This window comes from Leptinotarsa decemlineata, unplaced genomic scaffold, assembly GCF_025532065.1.
Source record: "Leptinotarsa decemlineata unplaced genomic scaffold, Ldec_3_MD MMD2_tig00001719_RagTag_RagTag, whole genome shotgun sequence".
Taxonomy (NCBI): domain Eukaryota; kingdom Metazoa; phylum Arthropoda; class Insecta; order Coleoptera; family Chrysomelidae; genus Leptinotarsa; species Leptinotarsa decemlineata.
In genome coordinates, this window is record NW_027412569.1 from 9567760 (window position 1) to 9593164 (window position 25405).

The 25405-nt window shown below is 32.7% G+C and overlaps 1 protein-coding gene across 7 annotated transcripts in view; it reads left to right on the forward strand.

The window, feature by feature from the left end:
* Nucleotides 1-25405, forward strand: part of LOC111518318 (uncharacterized) — a 146252-nt gene that overhangs the window by 70984 nt on the left and 49863 nt on the right. For 2 of the 7 annotated variants that reach the window (XM_074176464.1, XM_074176463.1), the window contains exon 1: nt 11697-11877. The exons of the other annotated variants lie outside the window; for them this stretch is intronic. The gene's annotated coding sequence lies outside the window, so the exon portion shown is untranslated. Of the gene's footprint in view, nt 1-11696; nt 11878-25405 lie in introns of those variants that run through there. 7 annotated transcript variants of the gene reach the window in all.

A 25405-nucleotide genomic window follows, 5' to 3' on the forward strand; every position in this document is an offset into this window, starting at 1 on the left:
TTTTATTTTAGGAAAAATATGCGCTGATTGGAAAATTATGACGTGTCAAATGATGTGACGTAGGGACATGGCCTACTTGGAGAATTTGGTGTCTGTTGTTTCAGACTTGGCCCAGTTTGATGTTTATTATTCGCTTGTGATAAATCGGGGGTTAAGTTTTTTATTGGTTTCCACATAATCTTGATTGGTGTCTGAAAATGTTGATTCCAAAACTGTTCATGAAGGGAAACGCAGATTGGACGTTCATATTTTGCTAACCTCTATTTTTTCTCGAAATCTTCAAGGGTAGTTGTGGGATACTTCTTTCTATATCTATATAATCACCCAGCTATATTGACACAATAGTTCATTATCACTAGATCTTCTATTATTTTTACATGAAGGAAGAAAAACACAATTATCTGACGTATCGACGTGATCTACTTGGAAATTTTGGTGTCTGTTTTCGTTTCAGACTTGGCCTAGTTTGATTATTTGCTTGTGATGAATTGGAGGTTAGGTTATTTCTGGGTTTTCATTCGATCCTGGATATCTGGAAATGTTCATATTGAAACTGTTTTTGAACAAAATAATAGGTTGAAAGTTATAAGATGGGATATTTAATGGACATTCTCAATTGAATACTGAGATGGGGTGACTGCGCCAATTTACTAACTTCAAATAATAAATAATTCGAATCCTTGCCATGACCACAGGGTCACGTGGCAATTTAGCGCATCGTGATTGGCTGGCTGCGGACCACGTAACAAACTAGGCGCATTCTGATTGGCTGGGCAACCTGTCTGCCTACGTTGCGAGTATGTCTACTCAACGTATACTTCGTTCTATTTTTCAGAGAGTTCTGAAATATGATGCATGGAGTTAGTTATGAAATTTGTCGGTAGTTGTTGAATCGATGACTATTTTGTCTGTTACTCTCTGTATGTATACACTCGTGGTTTATGTCGAAGTCTTGGTTGTTTTCCAAAAGATTGCATGCATGTATTACATGTCATCTCTCTAATTTAAGACCCTTTTGTGTTCGGAGATTTTGGTTCTGATTCTGATAACATAGCCGTGATTGAGAGGGGTGATTGAAATGGTTGTTGATAGTTGTGTTTGTATGGGTTGATGTGTGTTGAATTGCGAAATCATGTTCGTTGTTGAATAAATCAACAAATACCCGATGGTGGGGATGAAAAATCTTTCTCTGTAAATAACCTCATTTCCACTTCTATAGTATACCTTCAGTTCAAAATCGTTATAATGAAAATAATATCCCATAACGCAAATGTTCTATCCGAGTTGTATCAACGAGAGAAGTTTTTTATCCCATTTCACTTGTCAAACTTTCAGCCCCGGATCAAACTAATCGCAACTCCTCCGACTTTCCAGATAGAAAAAAAATGCTGCAAATCAAATATTTCCCAGGAGAGGGCTACAACTACCAGTTCTTTCCTGATTATCGATTCTACTGCGACGAAAAAATTCAAAGACCTCTCAGTTCTTATTACGACTGGCCACATAAGACGCGTATTTGGTTACCTTATAAAAATTTGAGGCTCTATTTCGATTATATGCCATCGAGGGTCCCCTTTAGGGAGCAGCGAGTAAGTTTTTTGTACGCGAGGAAGGAGGGTTTCAGCACGGTCAGTCGAGGAAAAATTTGAGTACAGAGAAAAAAGTACATGAGAAAAGATACGATCGGTTCAGGTAGCAAGGTTAATATATTTCGACTGTTAATGAGAAATTTTAAAAGATTTACATCAGGAGTTTCAGAATTATGTGTATATTATACAGTGCATAAGTCATTTGATTTCTTATTAGCCAATCCCCCCTGTTAGAAATGAGAATAAGGGTCAAATCAATGAATCGAAGTGTATCAAGTGTATAATTTTTAAAATTCTTGCAAAGCGCTTTCAACTTTCGTCGTCATCATTGCTCACCTGAAAGTAAGTGATCTAATTGAAAATGAAGTTTAGTGAAAATTGAAGTTGCAAATTTTTATTTTGATCTCTAAGGTTAAGCTATTTGGAAAAATTGTTTAAGGTTACTTACTTGTCAGGCCAAAGGAAGTATCAAAATAAGTACATTGCACATTTGTAATATTTGACTTATAGCCAAGAAAATACATTTTTGGATTGAGGCCATGTGGTTCAGTCAAAGTATTATATGAAAGGACAACTTGAGACAGGATGTGTTAAGTGTCACATGTCACCCCGAATCGATCCCTCTACGAAACCCTTTTTCACTTGGAAGGATCGATCGCAGCTTGAGAAATGGTTCTTATGGAGATTCTGTGAAACGTGTTCTTCCTCTTCCTTACGAATCAGTAGAGAGTTGTCCTGAAAATCTAGAGAAGAAAAGTAGATTGGATAATTTAGGAAACACTTGTTACATGAATAGCATTTTACAAGTGTTGTTCATGACGAAGAATTTCAAGAACGAAGTTTTAATGATGAACGAGAACGGGAATGTTTCCTGCTTATTCATCAAACTCAAACAACTGTTCATGCAGCTGCAGTTTCGTAAGAAGGTATCATCTTTCCCTCCAACCGATTTCTGGAGTCTCTGAAGTCCACTAGATACTCGTTAGGACAACAAGAGGATTGTTCCGAATTCTTGGGGTTCTTGTTGAATCCTCTTCGTGAGCAAAACAATAGTAAAATCAATACTCCCAGCCGCTCTGGACTGAATGATTCCGTACAACCCATCTCGTCTTGTGTTTGTAAATTTTTTGCTGGAAAAATCCTCACTTGTTTACTTTGTGGTAAATGTTCAAGAAATACTGAAAACTCATGTGAATTTCTGGAACTTCATCTAGCTTTTCCTAATACGACTAATTACCAGTCCGTGCAAAGCTTATTGTTAAATCATCTGAAAATGGAATTTTTAACAGGTGATGATCGACTGTATAGTCAAACATGCGCCAAACTAACTGATTGTTATAAGGAAACAAGTATAGCTGAGGCACCAGTCAATCTAATAATAACACTGATGATTTTCAAACAAGACTCAACCTCTAACGGAAGCAAGAAACTCTTTGGAAGGTTCGAAATAGATGAACATTTCAACCTAGCAGACCACTGTTATAATATTCATGCAGTCATTGTTCACTGTGGGTCTGGCGTTGAATGTGGTCATTATTACGCCTTGGTCAAAGAAGAAACGGACTGGTTTAAGTTTGACGATAGTCGTGTCACGAAGTGTTCTGGCGATGCATTGAATTTATTGGAGCCTCTGGAGACACCCTACATTTCGTTTTATGAGAGAGAGGACATTGTTAGATCTAGATCTTCAGATGATGTGGTGCTGCAGGTTTTTCCGGGTTTTTCTGCAGCTGAAGAAGCAAATGCGCCACTGGAATCAATGAAGTCGCCCCGGAGCGCCAATTAATTTTTATTGTTGTATTTATTTTATTTTTATCGTTGTTTTAACACTTTGTAATAATTTTATAAATATTAAATTTCATTCAGTGTCATGTTAAAATAATGGTACCAACTTGAGGAGTGATCCATTATGGATTTAAATTAATTATGTAGAGGAAACGTCAATATTGAATACATTGTATTAGTAATAAATGTGATTAATTAATAATTCATAATCCTTTTATGAAGGGGAAGGAAATCTCTGTTTAAGTTTACTTGAGTATTCAAAGAATGATCATTATTGGAAAGTTCTTTAGAAATCCCAAACCCTTCAAACAATTCAAATCTAAGGAAATTTTTATCATCTATTTTATGTAATATTTTGGAATTTCTATTGGGACAAAAGTTGTGATTGTGAAATTTCATGTGGTAGCCAAAAGCAGATTTGTCAGGTTTTTTTAAATGTTCATTAATACGAGTAAAAAGAGGTCTTATAGGTTCTACCAATGTAAGATGCCGAACAATCAGAGCAGTCTAGCTTGTAGACTCCACTTCTGTGTAATTTGTTGATTTTGTCTTTGGAATTTACTAAAAAGTTACTTGAGTTGTTTTGAGATTTAAAGGAAATTTTTGTGCTAGGTATGGTATTTTCCATAAATTTGGACACATTTCGATCAAAATAAGGTGAGGAAAAATATTTCATAGAAAGTGAATTAACCAAGGTGGTAGAGTTGAAGGCCAATCTTCTATCTGACCTGTGTTCAAATTTACTATTTAATTTATGAATAACAGATGGATGATAACCATTGTTGACAGCAATCTGTTTTAATGTATTCAATTCTAAATTGAAATTGAAGGGTGATAGGGAAATGTTCAACAATCTGTCAACATATCAATTGAAGGAAGCCATTTTATGTTGCATGGGATGAAATGAATTGAAAGGAATGACATGATCAGTCTGGGTTGGCTTTCTGTAAATGGAAAAATCTAGTTTGTTGTTAATTTTTGTTATAGTAAGATCTAACAAGTTTAATTTATTGTCTTTTTCTATTTCAAGTGTGAATTTAATTTTTGGATGTAAGTTATTTAAGGAGTCAAGGATATCATGTGTCAAATTAGAGTTACCATCTATGAAAACCAAGCAGTCATCTCCTTCCCCTTCATTCCCCTTCATGAAAGGATTATGAATTATTAATTAATCACATTTACAATAAATACAATTTATTCAATGTAGACTTTTCCTCTACATGATTAATTTAAATCCATAATGGATCACTCCTCAAGTTGGTACCATTATTTTAATATGATACTTGACACATCCTGTCTCAAGTTGTCCTTCTTCATGTAATACTTTGACTGAACCACATGGCCTCAATCCAAAAATGTATTTTCTTGGCTATAAGCCTATTTTGTTTTATATAAGTCAAATATTACAAATGTGCAATGTACTTATTTTGATACTTCCTGTGGCCTGACAAGTAAGTAATCTTAAACAATTTTTCCAAATTTCTTAACCTTAAAGATCAAAAAAAAATTTGCAACTTCAATTTTCACTAAACTTCCTTATCAATTAGATCACTTACTTTCAGGTGAGCACTGATGATGACGAAAGTCGAAAGCGCTTTGCAAGAATTTTAAAAATTATATACTTTAATACAAAAAACCTCTTCGATTCATTAATTCAATTGAGTGTATTCAGCTTTTCCTATTTAAGGGTCAAATGACAATTTATTTGTAAGATTTCTCAATATTATTTTTGATATTTCAAAGAAAAGCGACGTCAGAAAAAGTTGAACACTACTTTAAATTTATACTCAATTTCATACAGGAAGTGAAACTGATCAGAAAAATTCACTGAGCGTCATTAACTTGCAAATAATTGTATAAACTAGATTCTGCATTTTTATAAAATATAATATCTCCCAAAGTACAAAATATAATAATTCCTGACCTAGATGGCTTCATTGCAAAAAAATCTTCTATAACTAATCTAATGACATTCACACCAACGATAAGTAGTGCTTTAGAAAATCAGCTTAAGGTAGACATGATATATACAGACTTCCTAATCAACAAGTTGGACCACAACAAACCGTTATTTCAACACCTCGACACGTGTTTCGATCACCAAGTGATCATCTTCAAGATAAAGATCAAAGTTTGCCTTCCTCTTGATCACCAGTAATATTTATTGCTACACCAAAGGTACCAAACAGTGCATCATAAGTAAATGAGCATTTACTTGTAGGAAGAGACAGCTATAAAGACTTGGGAGTATTCTTTAATACCAAACTCCCATTCGCACTTCACATAGAAAAAACTGTAAGTACTCGTAACCAACCATGTCAATCTGATCATGAAGTATAAAAACAATTTTTTATAAAAAGATAATAAACGAAATGATGATTTGAGTTCAAACATGGTAGAAATGAGAAAGTATAATAATAAAACTGAGCTGGCAGTCACTATTTCAAAATAATCAAAACTTGAGAGAGTATTTCATTTTTTCCTGATATTGCTTGCCTTTGTGATGTCAAATATGATATAATTTCCATCTGAAGTTTTTATGTGTTGGATTCTTGTGACCGTCAATATCCTGAATTTCATTGACAGTGTTCAGGATTACTACCAGGATTACTAATTGAGCGGATATCAAGAAGTAAACAAATTTCAAGGTCATCGTATGAAACAGGTCCGAATCTGTCTGTTTTTTCATGAGATCTCTCTCTATAGACACTCATATAAAAATATCGAGTTGACTTTGAATACCATTGAGATGACAAAATACGTAGAGTAACAAAGCTCATATTTGTAGAGAATCTTTAAATGGCCAGGTAAAAATGCTCTTGTTTCTTCTTGTTGATGCTTTCAGAAATAATCTGGTTTCCTAATAATCCCTTTCCAAAAACTTACTGAAGCCGTCCCCTTTATTTTGACATTTTTTCGTCAGTTCAAGTTCAATTATTTCATAATCAATAAGAAAATTCCGACAATGAAGTATATTTTTTTATATACCTAGACGCGATTTCTAACTTTGAATTTCAACAAATTGGGACTATTTGAGTTGTCACAAAGTTAGACTTGATAAATATGCTATCAGATAAACTGAGAAACAGACAAGCTTAGACTGATATTTGAACAGACAGGTGGATGAGCAGCTAAAGAGACAGATAAGTGAACGAATAGATAAACTAACCAGGGGAACAGACTGAAGATTTTGAGACAATTAGACAGAAAACCAGAAAACAATACACATAAAGACATCTAGAATATATTCAGTCAGCTCAAACTGCACAGACATAGATGTTCGCTGAGCAGATTGACTATAACAAATACATAGACAGGCAGATAGACATATACAGAAACATAAAGACAAGCAAAACAAATGAAAACAAAAACCAATAGATAGACAAGCGAACAAATATAGAAAAATAGAGATCACTTAGAGAGAGAGAGACAAACCTACAGACACACAAACAAAAATAGACAGAACAGTGGAGAATCATGAAGGGATATAGCATGGCAAAAAGTCAATCTGTGAATCTTCAGGAAGATTTCACTCAGAGAAATATCGAAAGTAGGTATGTTGAGAATTTTGTCAGCTTGGTGAAGGAAATACTCGTTACTTTGTTTGAAGTAGATATATATCCAAGAACATATATGATCAGTTAATATCGAGTGGGAAAAATATCAAAAACACCAAATTGCTACCTGATTCGAAACTTGCTAGAAATACTAATCAACAAACTTGATCCGTGAATGCTCAGATTTTTCCTCGTTGACTGCTTCATTGACTTGTTTATTTCTTCAATGTAATCTTGCAGATCAAGCGTGTGCTGTATCACCAGAGGTTATATGACTGAACCAGTGGAAAATTGTGTTGTACAAAGACAAAATTTTGTTCATCGAAGGAAAAGTGCATCGACGTATGAATGAACTTTGTTATCAGACTTGAAAATATAAATTGGTTCTGAAGTGTAGGTTTTATTTTTGGGATTATTGATACTACTGTTTAAAAAAATCTGTTTTTCCGTTAATCAGCTATCGCCCCCTTACAAACGACAACTTTCAGAAGTTGAGAAACTTGTGCGAGCTAAGGACTAACGAGGTCTTACCTTTTAACGTGTGATTCCTCAATCCTACTGATTGAAAATGGAATTTTTAACAGGTGATGATCAACTGTATTGTCAAACATGCGCCAAACTAACTGACTGTTATAAGGAAACAAGTATAACTGAGGCACCAGTCAATCTAATAATAACACTGATGATATTCAAACAAGACTCAACCTCTAACGGAAGCAAGAAACTCTTTGGAAGGTTCGAAATAGATGAACATTTCAACCTAGCAGACCACTGTTATAATATTCATGCAGTCATTGTTCACTGTGGTTCTGGCGTTGAATGTGGTCATTATTACGCCTTGGTCAAAGAAGAAACGGACTGATTTAAGTTTGACGATAGTCGTGTCACGAAGTGTTCTGGCGATGCATTGAATTTATTGGAGCCTCTGGAGACACCGTACATTTTGTTTTATGAGAGAGAGGACATTGTTAGATCAAGATCTTCAGATGATGTGGTGCTGCAGGTTTTTCCGGGTTTTCCTGCAGCTGAAAAAGCAAATGCGCCACTGGAATCAATGAAGTCGCCCCGGAGCGCCAATTAATTTTTATTGTTGTATTTATTTTATTTTTAATGTCATAAATTATAAACAATTGAGTAATATTTTTGTATGGAAGACAGAAATATCAACTTGTAGCGTTTGAAATGATATTGATCGAGTTTTTCAAGATGATTGAATAATAGATGCTGAGACACTCATCACTTTTGAAATTTACCAGAAGAAGATGATTGAAACTATTAGTGCTCTTGATATATTCTCACGAGAAACGAAGAGCTTAATAGAACTTTCTTTTACTGGGAAAGCGGATCATACACGTGTTCTCGTTCAAGTGAATTAACGACTTCCGAAGTGGTTGTGTGGAAAGTTACATAAAAGAGTTATAAATGTAAACAATTCAAGGCGGATGTGAAGGAAATTGGAATAGTTTTCCGTTGCGAGTGTAATAGATTTTATTTTAAACCAGTAATGAATCGAATCCGCTGATAAAGCTGCTGGAGCAGCTATAAAATGGATTAAAACTGCAGATTTCAATTCAATGGAAAGTATTCTATTCGAACTTTAGTGGTTTCGAGTCCTTGGAAGCGACTTAATGAGAAAATATAATTTAATTAGTTTTGTTTGAGAAATTGAAAATGTGTAGACAGAAAATTTTCAAGGAATGGAATATAAATATTGAAGTTTATGTTTTCTCGTCGAAACATGAGAATCGGAAATCGAAGTCTTGAAACATCATCGTATTCAGCATGGGAAGACATGTTAGTCCTTTTTATTGATAGGACAGAATTTGAAATTTGTTAAATTGATGATTTATTTCCAAACTAGTTGTTGCCCGCATCTTCGCCCGCGTAGAATTTGGTTCGTCATATTGAGTTTCGTCACAGATTATTTTCAACAAATAGTTACAAAATTTTTATCAATCCAGGTTTCCAACTTCAAAACTGACGAAATTCAAAACAATCTTTGAACCACTATTTCTTCCCCTCGGGGGTAGAAATTCCTGATTCTCTTTCTTGATGCTTATTTACGCTATACAAAGAACCTACCTGCATATTTCAAGATTCTACGTTCAGTAGTTTCGGCTGTAGGTTAATATAAGAGCGGGCAACAGCTAGTGATTTATATTTTTACTGCCCTCACGCGTCTGCCCGCGTTCGGGTCGGCTTCTCGGCGATGACGTTTCATTGCTCAGATCTTCTACCCCCGTACATTGTCTCCCGTCGTATTACAGTAGATGCGAAGCGTAACGGCTCACTACGTTGCGTCCAGTTAATCTTATCATGATAACTTTTAAGCGATTCGAATCTAAGATAAACATTCACACGGTACGTAACGGCATGTAACTTCAAAGGTATAGGCAGCGCAAGAATTTTTCCGCCATACTCAATACTCATCGTTATATCATGAACAGAATTATACAAAACTATTGTAAATTGCAGCGTATATGTTATTTTGATGTATAAGCTGTATTCATGTAAAGTTTCATCTGAATCCGTTCAGTCATTTAGGCGTGGAAGAGCCACAAACATACATACATTTATCCATTCTCACAAACTTTTACATTTATAATATTAGTTATAGATTTCAAAATTCTCAATGACAAAGCAGGTGGGTCAATAAAAATTGATAATAAGACCTGTGAAAGAAGTTTGGACAATTACAAACTACTAAATAGAACTGTATACATACTGAATCACAAATAATCATTTTTACACTCTCCTGGAAAAATAACAGCTATGAAACATAATAAATGAGGTTGTTCCAAAAGTTTTTACCGGTTCAATGTCATGTGCTTTTGTAGCCTCATAACTCAATAAATGTATAATCTACTGTGTCGTAGTGTATACTGATTATCCAGGAATCAACGTTGCTTTGCAAAATTTTGTTCTGAAAAAACTTTTCAAACAACCTAATGAAAAAAAAAAAAAGAATTCAAACCGTTAAAACCTCACACCTACACGTCAATTTTTCTCAATCTTTTTGATGTTCTAATTGCAAACTGTAATCTAAACAAGACTTTCTCTGACTGCAAACATTAACGGTTTTGTTAACTAGTTAGTGATCTAATGATTTTTCTGAAGGTAGATTGGGTAACACGAACAATATTTCCTCAAAACAATTGTTCTCTTGCCGACGTTTCGAATTTAGTTAAATTCTTCTTCAGGGCTCAAAAAGTAGTTTCTTTTACTATTTTAAAAATCATCAGACATAATCCCAACCAGAGAAATTGTTTTATAATTTCATGGTGCTGCAACAGTTTTATTTTGCTGGTGTTTTATAATTACTTCCAAAATGCTAATTGATTTTATTATACGAGCCGTGAATATAATACAGTTGTAGACAATAGAAGTGTTTTATTAATTTGTCATAGAAACGTTTATAAAATTAAATAAAAAAAAACATTATAAAATAGTCATAAAATCATCACAGAAAAAATTTTACAACTAACTTATAAAACATATTTTCCTATAAAAGTGAATTGTTTTGTAGCAGTTTTGTAGCACTTCTCTGTGAAGTTTATAAACCAATTTGAAGATTATTTTATAACTGCTTCCTGTAGCTGTAATAAAATTATTTTATTGCAATGATTTCAAACACAATTTTGTTTTCATCACCATATTGTCACTGTAATGATAATTTCTCAACTATTTCATAGTATGGTATAATAATAGGCTACATATTTGTCAACAAAATTTCATTCGCACTTGAAAAATCAATCTGTGAAGCACAAACAATGTCTTTACCAGTTTTATGAGTACAAAAGTGGTATTATTGAAATGGCCCCAACCTTTCTATTTGTTAGTCGTTAGTTGGTGACATCTATCATATTTTCCTAGTATACAATACAAAATTACTTCTTGCGCCTTCAAGAAAACATTTTGGAGATTTTTTTATTTTATCGTTATAACGATAAAGCTTATGTTAAGTCCTTCTTCTTCGGTCTATCTTGTTATAATATTCAGGGCCTGCTGCAGGCTTCTCTTCACTACATTATTGTATTTACCCTGGACTAAGATGACTAAGTCGTCTGCATAGCCCAGTGCTTTATACCCATTGTAGTACAGGAGACATAATAGCTCGTCCATTACAAGGTTCCATAACAGAGGGGATAGAACCCCTCCCTGAGGATAGCAACTTGCTACCAGTGCCACGACTGTTTCCCCCATAATGGTTGTATATACCAATCTTCCCGTAAGCATGCAGTTTATCCACCTTTTAGCCTGTTTTGTCGATCCCCCTTCTCCTCGACGCCTGGGTGATTGATTCTAACGACGTATTCTTTAAAATAACTCTTTTGTCTCCCTTTTTCACTAAGAGAAAAAAAGGGATGGTATATGAAAATATGTGTTTCATAGGGTATTTTTTGATGATGCATATCTATTTTTAAGGTGATTCGGCTGTATGTTTGTCATGTCTCCATCGCATATACGAAATCTTCACCCGAGGCAAGACCTGTTTACTACTAACTCCAACACTTAAACAAAGCCTCAAGAGGTAAAAAATCCAATGTACCTACGACAGGTGGAGCGCGTCAAATTTTTGCCCCTCTTTCAGGTGTCCACCCTGTACCACGAAACATTCTGAATTATGTTACCGATGAAAACAGTTATATTTCAAAATAAACACCTTTGCAGAACCTCCACCCACCGTTTTGTCTCAAATATATTTCATGGCGATGACTAATCTTATGAAATCACTCGAATATTTTGAAAATATTCGGAGGCCTTTCGTTATATTACACCCGTCGCCTATTTTGATAGCTTCAGTTGGATCTGGGTTGGCTTTGGCCCAATACATTATCCTCTAAATTCCCTGCAATTGTTTCGAAACGTACACAATTTTAGTGGCTGGTTAAGTTACCTGGTTGGTGATTGTGATCGTAGAAAAGAACGACGTCTGATAATTGACGGTGAGTAGGTTCACGTGTGGTGTTGATTATGCAAGAAATGCCTATGTAGAATGAGTTGGAAAAAGTGTCATTTCAAAACAGTTTCGTTTGAGATCAAAATGACCCGATAAGGTGTACACTGAATTATTTTCAATCGATAATTTTTCATTCTGAATTTTCTGTATGAAATTTACAAATATATAATTGATATTTTTCATTTTATAGTACTCGACTGTTGGTGTAATTCATCTCACGATTCGAAATGAAATATTTCTTGAGAATAATTCAAAAAAAAATTATTGTTTATCGAAGAAACTCTTTGAAGATTGCATCACGAATTAAGTTCAGCCAAAACCTAATGATAACCGTTCACTAAAAGATATCGAGAATGTACCTTTTTCAACCTTCTTTTGTTTGATTAATATTCAGCAGACACAATATTTTCTTGAATAAAGATTTTTGTGTGTGTCATATCAAATTTCAATACAAATTTTGAGGTGGAGGAGAGATTTTTGAAAATGTTCCAAAAAATGTTGGATATCATTTTGATCATCAATTCAATTATTCACCATTATTCAAAGTACCACCAAGTAGAGATGTTCGTATTAAAAATAATTTTTTTATGGAACCACATATACTGCTTTATAGTTACTCAAAAAATTATTACAGAACATTAAAGGTTCTGTAGGTATTCACCAATTGATTCAGAAATTATGTCAAAAATCAAGTTGAATCTCAGTTGAAGAGTCTATTTTGCTGGGAAGAAATTTTATATTGTTTTCTCAATATCGAACAGTAGTTTGACCTAACTTGTTCGTTTTCAATATTTGGTGAATCAAAATATTGGTTTTCTGCTTTTACCGAAGAGAACACTCTATATTTAATTTTGCTTGTGATTTTTCTTTGACGCAAACTCTTTGAGATGGGAATATGGAATTTTGATATTAAATTCCCAGCATATGACAGAGATAATGAAAGATTTAAACTATTATTTCATAACTCACTATCATTCAATTACGAAGGAAACTGGGTCCTATCGCAAATGATGACAGTTGAAGAGCTCGGCATTTTTAGAACAATCGAAATATATTCACACATTCCCCTATTTTTTTTGAAGGTAAATCTCGATGAAATCTAATTATGGAAAGCAATATATGACACTGAATAATTCAACATTTTTTTTTATTCGTTACTTTGCATATTGGTGGATAACAATTGAAAACAGTGTATTGATACATTTTGTATATGCATGATGAAAATGATGGTCCTACCAAAGTATAGTTGACTGTTACATTTTCTGAAAGGCAAGTTATTATATTACGAAAAATAAACATATTCACTCCATAATTTTTTACGTGACGTTTCGAATTCCTTTTTTCATCGATAATTCATAAACACACAAAAACTATTTGTCTATTTCAAGTGAATGTGTCTCCATAAATCATATCGAAAATAGATAATTATTTCAATACAAAATCCAATTGGAATGACGCTTTTCATAACTCATCAATACCTCATAGTATAATATTACTATTAGTCGACATACTCCAAAAAATTATTTTGAAGACTTATTAGTAGGGAACTCACAAATCTTGCAGTAAATATATGGTTTTAATGAAGTTTTTCCAATCATTTCGTGAATACAGTTTTCTTGACAAAAAACATATCTCTCAGTTTATTCAAAGCAGATTTACGATGTTTTTTTACAATCAAATGAAAGCAGTGTTTTCACTCATCTATTTTACAGTACTAGAAAAATATCTCATAGAAATGAAAGTGAATTCTGAATAAAAAACTGAATGAATTTTTTTGTTCGTGAAACACTTGGAAAAAATTGAAATATGGTAGATTTTGAATTAAAAGGGGTATATTTTTAGGGGAGATTAATTTTTAGGAAGTGAAAGTTTTGGCTTTTTACTTCTCTATCTTCATACAAAAAATGTGGAAAACTTGTTCTGTATGGTATATATAACGAATTTCAACAATTTGGTACAAAAATCCTTTTTCTGAGCACAAACACTGTATTTATTGAAAACGCATATTTCTGTTACTTTTTTCCTCAAAATTCTGTTTACAAATGTCTAATTGTCGACTTTGAACTGAAAATTTCGATTCGATTAAGTTCAATCTCAATATTTTTACTTTGAACTGGACTAAAAGAACACTCATTCCATGATACTTCCATCTTTTCGAAACTATTATACATTAAAGAACCGTTTATGAATATAGCGAGTGTTCCGTTTTTCCTACAAAATTGAGAGTCGTACCTGAATTATCATCGATGAACTGTCAGTCAAGTTATCAATGATGCAAACCCATTCCATTCATTGGAAAAAATATAACTGAGAAACCTGTTTTTTGATCGATTTGATATTCTTCGCCTCAGTCAGATCCGTATTTGAAACGAACTAAACATGTTTGCAGAAGATGCTTGAGCTTAAATACGACCCTGTACACGGATACGACTACTCTTATGATGCCAACAGGCCTTACATTCCCGACTACAGAATCCACAGACCTTACGATTTTTATTTCAATTGGCCATGGAGATACCGTGTTTGGTTTCCTAACAGAGCCTACAGGCGATTTCTAGATAGGGAGCACCGCGTGAGTAAGTTCAGTTGTTTTTTCTACGATATCTTGGCTAGAATGAGATTTTTGGGTGTCTCAGGAATACATTCTGCGGCCCTTGTTTTCTATGATTACCGAGATATCGTAGATTTGTTTTCGATTTAGTATTCCTTCTCTTTCTTCAACTAACTAGTCTTTCTTTATTTCAGTTGAGAGAACTAATTTATATGATGTGAAGATTTCAACTGAAGTATACTGAGTCTATTCATGTGATAAAAGTGCTTTAAATGTGCTAACGAATTTAATTATTTTCAACTCAAATATAACTAGTTATTTGGTTTATAAATGAAAATATATGTTAATATTATTAATTTCAATAAAATATGGAAACAATAATATTTTTCATTATTCTGCTCCATTATTTCACAAACCAGTATCTCCACATTGCATTCTTGGCCACATTGAATTTTTTTTGTTACAAATTCTGAGGTTGGATGTAAGTGAAGTCGTTAATTTCTGTTTGTCTCTAAAATATAGTACTTCTGTTTTTCACATTCAAATTTAGTCATGTTCTCGTTTAAAGAAATTGATGTTCCTACAAAAAATATACACATTTACTTATTTCTAGTTTTTATTCCATTTTATTCATAAAATTTTTATAATGATAGTGAACTTTTGTATAATACTTCACACTGTATAACACGAAATAACAGACGTATAAATTTACAGTCTAACAGTTTCATTGAAATGAATCGTAGAAATAGTTGGTATATGGGCCAAACAAATAACTATGTGGGAACGCGAATGCTGAAAACTGTGATGTATACGAACAAAAAGCCTTGTTCGAAAAATATTCTGAAATTTTCGCTCCGAAATTTTCTCTGAATTATTTCCGATGAATACAACTACAATCCATTATTTTAGTGGAAAGTCATTAAAGACCTAATGAGAATCACATCAAATCTTGGATTCATTTAAGAATGCTTATAATCTGAAATATCGCAACTTGAGTTTCTTGGCAGCACACCAAAAAATCTCCTATATCTAGTCACCGCGTGTTCAGAATATACACAAAACTGTGGTATTTTTATCTGATAGTTATCTACATTCAACTCGGTCTTTCTACACAGATGTAAGTATGAAATACATACTTTGAATATTTTAACGTAATTGACGAAAATTTGCATTTTTGTCAGATAGTGGATTCGATTGAAATATATGAATGAGTCTGACAATGAAGAATAATTCATCAATAGTCATGACTATATACGTCTACAACAACATTGAATAATGATGGAATTCATCATTTCAGTTTTAATATTTTTATTACATTCAGTGATTTTTTGAAGTCACCAGTAACTTCTTCCGAAAATTCTTGAACATCTTTCTATGTCTATAATTTGCAACTGACAGATTTCAATTCATATATTTGTATATATCCTTTTGATTTCGATATAACTATCGCTATTTTAGATGTTGAAATTACAATATGACCTGCAAACCCCCTACATACCCCAACGAAATGTTATTGATTACGAACATGTTCCCTACACCAAATACTCTACAACGGATATTCCTAATTACAACACGTACAGACCCTTAGATCGCTATGACAAGTGGCCATCTTGGTACAAGGCCTACCTGCCTTACCCAGAATTCAGGCATTACCTGAATAATTTGCTGATGAGGGATTTTGGGGTGAGTTTTTAAAAATTGTAGATCATCATTGGTTGTCTTCAGAATGTTCTGAAATTGCAAAAGGTCACGTATTTACATAGAAAGTATATTCAAAAAGTATTTTGAAATTTATAATACCCAAATATTTTGGAACTCATGTAAAGGTTTATATGATTTGAAATTTGACTAACAATTGATTATAAATTGTTATTGATTTTGTAAAGATATCTTTCAGCTCCCGTAGAGGTAGGGTGAGCAAACTGAGAGCAAAAAAGTCTTTACAAAAGAGTATGCATTACATATAGATTTCCTTCAAATACAAATAGGGATCTTGTTGAGATTTAATTTTTTTGTCAGCCCCTACTGTTCACTTTTTTGTATTTATTAATATAATCTGAAGAAACCATTGCTGACCAATACCAGAGTGAAATCAAAGTAATTTTCCTAAATTTGGATTTTTTTGTAGATAAGACGTCATAAATATGTTCACACATACTGGTAAGGCAAATCCAAGGAAATATTCGTCAAGATCAGATAAAAAAAGATGAATGGTTGAATTATATACTTACTATATTATTTTCACAACCTTTTAATTGAATCATATTTAATCACGCTGTATCATATCGTTCCTGATGTATAGTATACGGAAATATATCTCTGAATGAATTACAAATAGAAAATTTTTGAAATGTTAATGTTAACTCAAATATATATTCACCTGTACTACGATGAAATATTTATTAACCCAACAACATCACATGATATTACTTGGGTACACACAAAAGACTACCCACCCTAACCTGTATAGATATTCTCGACTTGAACAATCATCATATGTCATGTTTCTTTGAACCGACAGACTGACTTGAAGTTCATGAGTTGATGCGGAAGACTCAACTATACCGTGTTCTACGAAACATATCGTCATGAGTGACAACAAACGAATGAACACTGTGCTAAAAAAAGCTATTTTTCAATTCTACTGACCATAATATGCACGTTTTTATGTCTGACGTTTCGTCTACATTCGCGGTGGACATTAAGAAAGGTGATGAGGCAATGAATGTAGTACTCTAGTTGTTCTCAATGCGCATATCGCACAAAAGAATAGTTTGCATATCTTGGTGGTGGGTATGGAAATGAATAATTTTCAAACAGTCATTGATATTGAAATGCACCACATGTGAAAGGGTGGATTGTGATTTGAGTGGAAAGCCACTTAGAATATTCAAGAAAGTGCTGATAGAACCGATCGTTTTCGACCGAAACTTGGGAATGAACTGGAAAGTGAACGTGATTTTCTCGTGAAGTTTCTTATCAATGCTTTTTCCCTTATCACGTTATGTATTAATTTCTTACTCAAGCTACCTACTTTCAATTCCATTATGAATAATAGGTACCTGGGTTGGAAAAAATTCACTTCTGTGTGGAAGCATTTTATTTGATTCATATAAGATAGAAATATCATCCATGTATGTAATGTAATCCACACATTCCTCCAAAAAATTCGGAGTAATTTCAAGTTCAATGTAATTTTTATAAATTTTTCAAAAATTACAGTCCTCTGCATACGAAATGAATGTATGTTTTTCGGAATATAGTTATCGAAATGATATATCTACCGTAGCATTTTGAAAAGTGAAAATTCAATTTACATTACTACTTTTTTCCTATTCAATTCGAAAATAGTTATTCGGGAATCATGAGTGAAAATTTTCTATTTATTTTCAAACTAGAAGAAATTAGGACCCATCTCTAGTTTTCCTCTCGGAGACTTTGATTGTATAAAGTACGATCACATTTCAATTGGAATCTGAAATTTGAAGAGAACACTTTTATTATCGAAAAGTTCCAGTTTGAAAACTCTTATCAGACAATGGAATTCATTGAACCTTCGATAATCGGTATTTTTAAGAGAATAGTTGGATTATACTCAGTAGAAGTTCACTCTCCATCACTGAAAATCGAATTTGGCCAGATGCGGGTATGAAATATTGTTAGCCAGGTATCTGGCACTCGCCCAATAGATTTTTCACTACATTAACGTTATTTCTAGAAAACATTTATTACTTGATATCACAGCCATGGCAACTCATTGTGCTCATTTTCTTTTTAGAACTGTAGAGTGAAGTAAGTTGTCCTCTCTTCATATGAAATATTGGAATTCTCGATATGATATCGTTGTTTTCAATTAACGCTATACTTTATTATGATAGACATAGAAGGTTAACACTTCATAACTTTTTTTTGTTATAATTATTTCAGTTACATTCAAAATTATAGTAGTGATCAGTTGATTATCGGCTCTGAGACTGATTTTCATGCAAAAATCATGAATAAATTTGATTGCAATATTGAAATATATTGTGAATCAAAAACTTCTACCTTTATTTGTTTTTTCTAGGAAATCAATCTCATCCTTATTCTTTTTTAGTCTATGTCTATCATTCATTGGAAAGAAAATGGTATTTTACATTGAATATTTCCCAACATTCATACATTATTGATGGTGCTAGTTACAAAGATTTTGAAATACTTAATTTTTTTCACAACAACACAGAACCAATATTGAAAATATAGCTTCATTGACATGATATATAAAGAATGTAAACTTCTATTGTGTCACCAATCCAACTCAAAATCAAGTACCTATAGTATATATGAAAACAATCTGAACAGCTAATTGCAAGACTAATGTCATTACTCGTTATTACTGATAAAAATATATACAGACATACGAAAATTGACTTCGTTTATATTATAATATATACTTTAACCGCTTTTTTGATATTTTGTTTAAAGAAATCAAAATGAGTCTGATTGTCTATCTACTATTCCGGCTAATACTATGATGGACATTGAGTTATATCTGACAGATATTCATACAAGTTATCTCACAGAGAACAGTTTTCCAAATGATTCTGGTTCACCCACCAGGAGGATCACTATAAAATCAATCGATTAGATTACTTTGAAACGGTTTCGGAGTATAACCCTTCGTTAGTACTCAAACAGCAGTGTACTTGAGACTCAACTGATTTCAAAAAATGTCTGTCGGAGATAGTTCAAAATCCATCGCAGTATTAGCCCGGGAAGTAGTTTCAAAATAACCCGATCTTTCTGTGTAGGTGAGTTGGAAAAAGTGAATGTTTCAAAATTTCATTAAAAAGTGAATGTTTGGAAATTTTATCAACTGTATATTCTCGCTGAACCCAAAACATGTTTGAACTCTATAGTAATTGACAAGGTTACCGAAAATTTCCACACATTTTCTGGAAAACTATTTGTTAACGATATATTGTAGATGCGAGATGAATATTCAAATATATTTCATTGAAATTCAGACTTTTTTTTCAAATCTGCAAATTGTTGTCATCAATTCGAATTGAAACATTATTGATGATGAATTGTCCAACTTGTTAGGCTGACAAACCAACTGAAATCCATTAGAAGAAGCATTTTTATCGGAGCTGGTACCACAAAATCTCAATATTTTATTAATAAATTTCCATTTTTTTCATAGTTACAAAATTGAACATTTGTCTGAGAAACTCATTAGATCAAATGGTATTTGTATAGATTATTTCCAGAATTATTCCCTACTGAATTCAATGATATAAGAGCAAATTAAACAAATTTTATCAATGACAGATGTCAATTTCATGACTGCTTAGTGTTCCGACTTTTCGAAAGAAGCGTTTTGTTAGCCAAGCCTTTAATTTTTTCATCATTTTATTGTTTTGAAGGAAACAATAAGTGTGAAAAATTGTGCTTTTTTGAAAAAGAGAGAAGCCGTCAGATCGCATAGTATCTTCAAATTATACGATATTTTTCAAATGAAATTCGTCGCTCCAAAAGAATGAAGTAGAGTATTAGCAGTCTTTTTTCATTCTAGAATCATGCTTGGCCTGCAATACGAACCTCGATATGGTATCATCGATTACGAATATTGGCCTTATTCAAAATATGTCCCTGTCGACATTCCTAACTACAGAGTGGACAAACCTCTAGACTATTATGATTCTTGGCCTGCGTATTACCAGATTTACGCTCCGATTCCGGAATTTAGGAGATATCTGAACAATCTTCTACTGAGAGATATGCGGGTAAACAACTTGGAAAAATTCTCAGGAAATTTTATTTACTCTCGTTTCTCATTTTCAGCTCAGGCAATACGACTACAAACATACATATTATTGAAAGACACATAATTCCATCAAATGGTTACAAATATGTAAAAAATGTATTTAAGAGGAATGGAAGTAAACATTTTTGAAATGATTTCATTACCCGATTTTTATTTATAAGCAGAACATTTTGAAAGTACTCGATTGTTTTTGAAAAGTTCTTTTTGGGGACAAAATACAAGCACTATAAGAACATTCTTGAGGCGCTCTAAGAGCTGTGCCTGTGCGAAAGTATCGATTCACTTTGGATTTGAATCGCTATTCAGAATCACTTCGCTCAAAGTATTATTGAGATTCTAGTTGAGAATATAGTCAGGTGATGGTGTGTTCTTGTTATTTTTTTTCACACTGATCCTTCCTGAGTTGAGTTATTGTGGATGCTCATAAATGCCGTTCCAAAAAGAGTTTCATCTTTTTGCTGACGGCTGGCAATTGATAGCGAAGTGAGGATTCTGGAACAAATGGAAAAATCGAAGAACATTTATACTTACACAGCACATTGTGAATTCTTGACTTTTATTTTTTGATATACTGATACTTATTGATTTTCACTCCTCAAAAAAACTTCGAAAATGATGAGGTGAACACCTCATATTTGATTCACTTTGAGAAATTTCTGTGGCTTCAAGGAAATTGAAAACAGAACTGGCGATATCCTGTTCTAGATTTGTAAACCTCCAAGCTTCTGGGAATTCACAAATGAACTCCAAATTTACATTTTATAATTATCTTTTCGGTCAAGTTTGTTTAATAATATTACATATTCATCCAAGGTTGTTCTGTCTTCAGGGGCTTGTTATTCCCTACTACGCTCCTTTCAGAGAAACTGGAAAATATCGGAAGGCAATTTCCAATGCGAACAAGAGAAATTTCCCGGGTTAGAAAATTTTTCATTTCCATTACACTATGAAAAAATGTTGCATGTTGAATTAGAGAACTTAATTCAAATAAGATTAGAAGTGCTCTATTACGAGCAGATCCAACTGGTTTTACTGACTTTTAATGAGATACGAGTAACTCTGGAAATGGTTGATATGGTCATCAAATAACATGGAGAAGAACATTATGGAGTCTTCAATTCAACATTGGTTGATTATATTCTCGATAACCTTTTAGGTAATGAAAATTTGATAAGCAAAACGCGCGTCTTATTAATAATAATTATGTAGTCTGTTCGGGAAATGAGTGTGAGTAGTTTTAATGAAGTGAAATCATCCAGATAGTAGAACAGGCAAGTGAAATGAATGCCTTACTTCAATCATTCGTTAATTTACAGATAATCCTAAAACAAATAGACTACGTAGTTCATTTGATTCTTCAATAGAGTATTCAATAGTATATTTTTGTCAAAAATACATTTTTTATAATTGGAGTTTTTCCATGCGACACAATTTGATATGTTCAAATCCATAATTATTATACAAATGTTGTGAATAATAATGATTATATGATAATAATTCACTTAATGATAAATGTTGAAAAATAAATTAATGTACATGAAATATATAATAGGTGTACGTGTGAAAACTACGAGAAAAATGACCTGATAATCAACTATTAGTATGTCATTATTTGAAATATAAGTAACTATAAAATGATATGTATAAAAAACAATATGAGAAGAGATATTTAATATCTGTTCTGTTCTTAACGAACTCCCAAGAAAATTGTCGGTTATTTCATACTTAGGGGTTACCCTGTATTCACCTGAATGAGAAATTAGAAATTCGGTAAATTCAATCCCAAGTTCTTTCCACATACCTTATAAGCGAGCTTCCTAATGAGGAGCTCCAAATTACATAGCTTTGTTTGAGTATATCTGAGGAATAAGACATTTCTGCTCATCACCTATGGAAAAATCTCAACTCAACATCGAAATAGATTCGAAATAGACTAAAGTGCTTCATCAGAAATCAGAAATTAACCTCAAAATGTGCCAGATACAAGCTTCAACACAGTCGCGGCATTGTGAAACAAAAACGAAAACAGCCAGAGTAGGCGTGATGAAAAATCGATTGTCGAAATCTTGAGTCACGCTAGAACTTTTATATTACAGGAATGACTGTTAATTATTTATTTTCGTACAGAAATAGGTCCTCCCACCCCGTGTTAGTGAATCAACATACCTTGAGAGCTTCAAAAAGTATTTGCGAAAACTACAAAATCCGTGGAACGTAACAAAAGGCGTTCATTTGCGAAAACAGTGGGTTGGTTGGCCATTTTCCAAGAAATTGAAACTATATTTTCGGGTGTTTTTGTTTGAAGTCATAAAGTTCAAGAGTGCCGTGGGAAGCAGTGCAAGATCTAGTGGTTTAGTGAGCAGGACATACTCAGTAAGTTGACTTTATTCCTTTAGATACTCGAATCGTTATTTCCAAACTGTGACTCAAACTTTCGAAAAAGAAAAACTTCTACTCATTAGCTGTTCATTAAAAATATTTCAAGATCAGACACACTGAAAACTCATTTCAAATTTGAACCAAACACTACTATTTCTCATTTGTTTATCTTCTTGTTTTATAATGTTGAGAAATAACATGAAAAATAATTAAAACACTTTGAATTTACATGCAAAGTTCAAACAGTTTAATATAGTTGATATTTCAAATGTTTTTAACATGATTGTTGAATATACTTTAAAGGAAATTGTTGGACATCTTTCGAGAAGCGTGAAATTCTTGAAGGTTTTGAAATTTTATTCCAATATAGTTATGGAAAAATGACTCATGATGATGTGAAGACCACCGTTGGTTTTGAAAAGCTTCTTTGCATCTAGAAGCTTCAAAATACTATTCCAAATCTATTGTAGTCATCAGTATTCCTGAGAAGCACTGATTTCAATATTTGCTTCCGTTTCTGGAATTAAACTTCTTGATACTAGATCTATAAGTCCTTTGAATACGATTTATATCAAGAAAAAAACGAATCGTTATTTTGAGTAGAGAAACTAGATCTTCACGAATCAGTATCATCGTTTGCGATTAAAATTACGATGGAGAATATTCTATTTTGTGGCTTCCTAAATTTTACCATACTTCAAATTTGAGAAAGAAATAAGTTTTCAGTACTTGCTGTTCCCGTAGAGCTTAATGAATCCAACGTTTATTTTTCTATGTCTTTCTGAACATTGCGTCATTTTTCAGAAAATGTTCCACCTGGAGAACAGATACGACCCAATTCTTGGCTACAACTACACGTATTGGCCAGATTCTAAATATTTCAGGAACTATAGATTCTCACCACCCATCAGTTGGTATGACAACTGGTCCACCAGATCGCGAGTTTGGTTTCCTTATTATTGGTCCACTAGGAGGTTATTCCAACACTATTCAGAATACAGACCTTCTAGCAGAGCACTCAGAGAACAACGGGTAGGTAGATTTTCGATTCTGTAGTAAATTGTGATGTATTTTCTTCAGGACTGATTTTATATAGACTTCTTGAGGTGTTGGGTACTTATTCAACAATAATTTCAGTTTTTGATCCTGGACACATATTTGATGAGAAGATTTTGCAATTGATTTGATGTAGGACAAACCTTCCAATAGTGTATATGTGGATATGAGAACATACAAGTTGTTATCCAAACGTTTCAGAAAATCAAAATGTTAGCAATATATAGTATTGACCCCCTTCATTGGTTAAAGTAGAATTTTGATTGTTACAAATCAAAAATGATTTCACTTTGAAGTTGCAACTTGAATAACATGAATATTCGACATCATCTCTAGTAACATTGCTTTTTTTTGAAACTAGCCATTAACTGGACTAGAATTAGTTATCCTATATAAAAAATGGAGGAATAATAACAATAATAACAGGTCTTATGATTACACAGAAGCAAATAAATTTCACAACACATTGTTGGACAACTTTCACATACCATGAAAAATATTACAACAGAATCTATAGAAAAACTGATTTAAGTTCATCTAAGAACTTGTCTATGGAATGGAAATTAAAAATATTCTGTTTTACATGAAGACTGATATAATGTTGCTCAACTTTTCCACGACAACTCTCAAATGTCGGAACTTGTGCGAGCTAAAGACTATAGAGGTCTTACCTTTTAAGGTGTGATTTCTAACTCTAACTTATTGATGGTGAAATCAGTTGAGTAATTTCTTTCATGTATTTATGCTTTATCCTAAATGATAAAGTGTCTTTTGTAGCTCACTTTATCACCAAAGGGATTTCAAAAACTATGCCTCCAATAGAATGGTAATGCCTGTAATTGGCATACGAAAATCAAATTTATGTTGAATATCCTACAATGTCAGTATTATATACCGAACTGAATTTATTTTCAAGCTTTCAAATAACCAACTATGATTTCCACATCTTCTGATCTGATATTTACCAAACAATTGAGCGTTTATTTGTTAAATGACTGGATAAGTATAACAAACTTTGAGTTATTTCGCTTCTTGGTCATATGACATTAGATGTAGAAGCAGGAATCAATTCATGTAATTGTATTATGTGGAAATGATATTTTTCCCAATTATTTTCATTTCATTTAATGAATAGTTACACTGTTTTGCACTCCTGAGAAAACAGATAAATATATTTGATAGGACTTCTGGCAATATTTTCATTTACGTTCAACTTCAGGAATATTTAGTTTTCTAGAGGATTTTAAATACACAGCCGTAAATCAAACAACTCCTACCTTCATTTGCTCATAATAATACTTTATGGCCCTTCATATGTTACCTCCAAACAAGTCAGAGTATAAATAAGGATTAACTTGACTTTTATAGTTCATTACTGCATTCCTCAACAAGCACGTAACATATCCCGAAGGTTTTAACCTCTGTTTTTCTCAAGATTTTATAACTGCAAAAGTATTTGATCATCGTTTTTGTTTTCAGTTGAGAAACAATCTGTACTTCTGATTGGACCGGAAATTATTTGGATTGAAGAATTGAGATGATGAAGATCTTTGAGTTTTGTGAGATATATTTTTTATAAATAAATTGTTACCATACATTGTTTGAACTGTTTCAATTTCCATTCTCATGAATATTCTACATCTCTTGTTATATTTCATCAATCAAAATAATAATGGGTGAATAACAAAAAAATAAATGATAGTTCAGAGAAAAAAATGA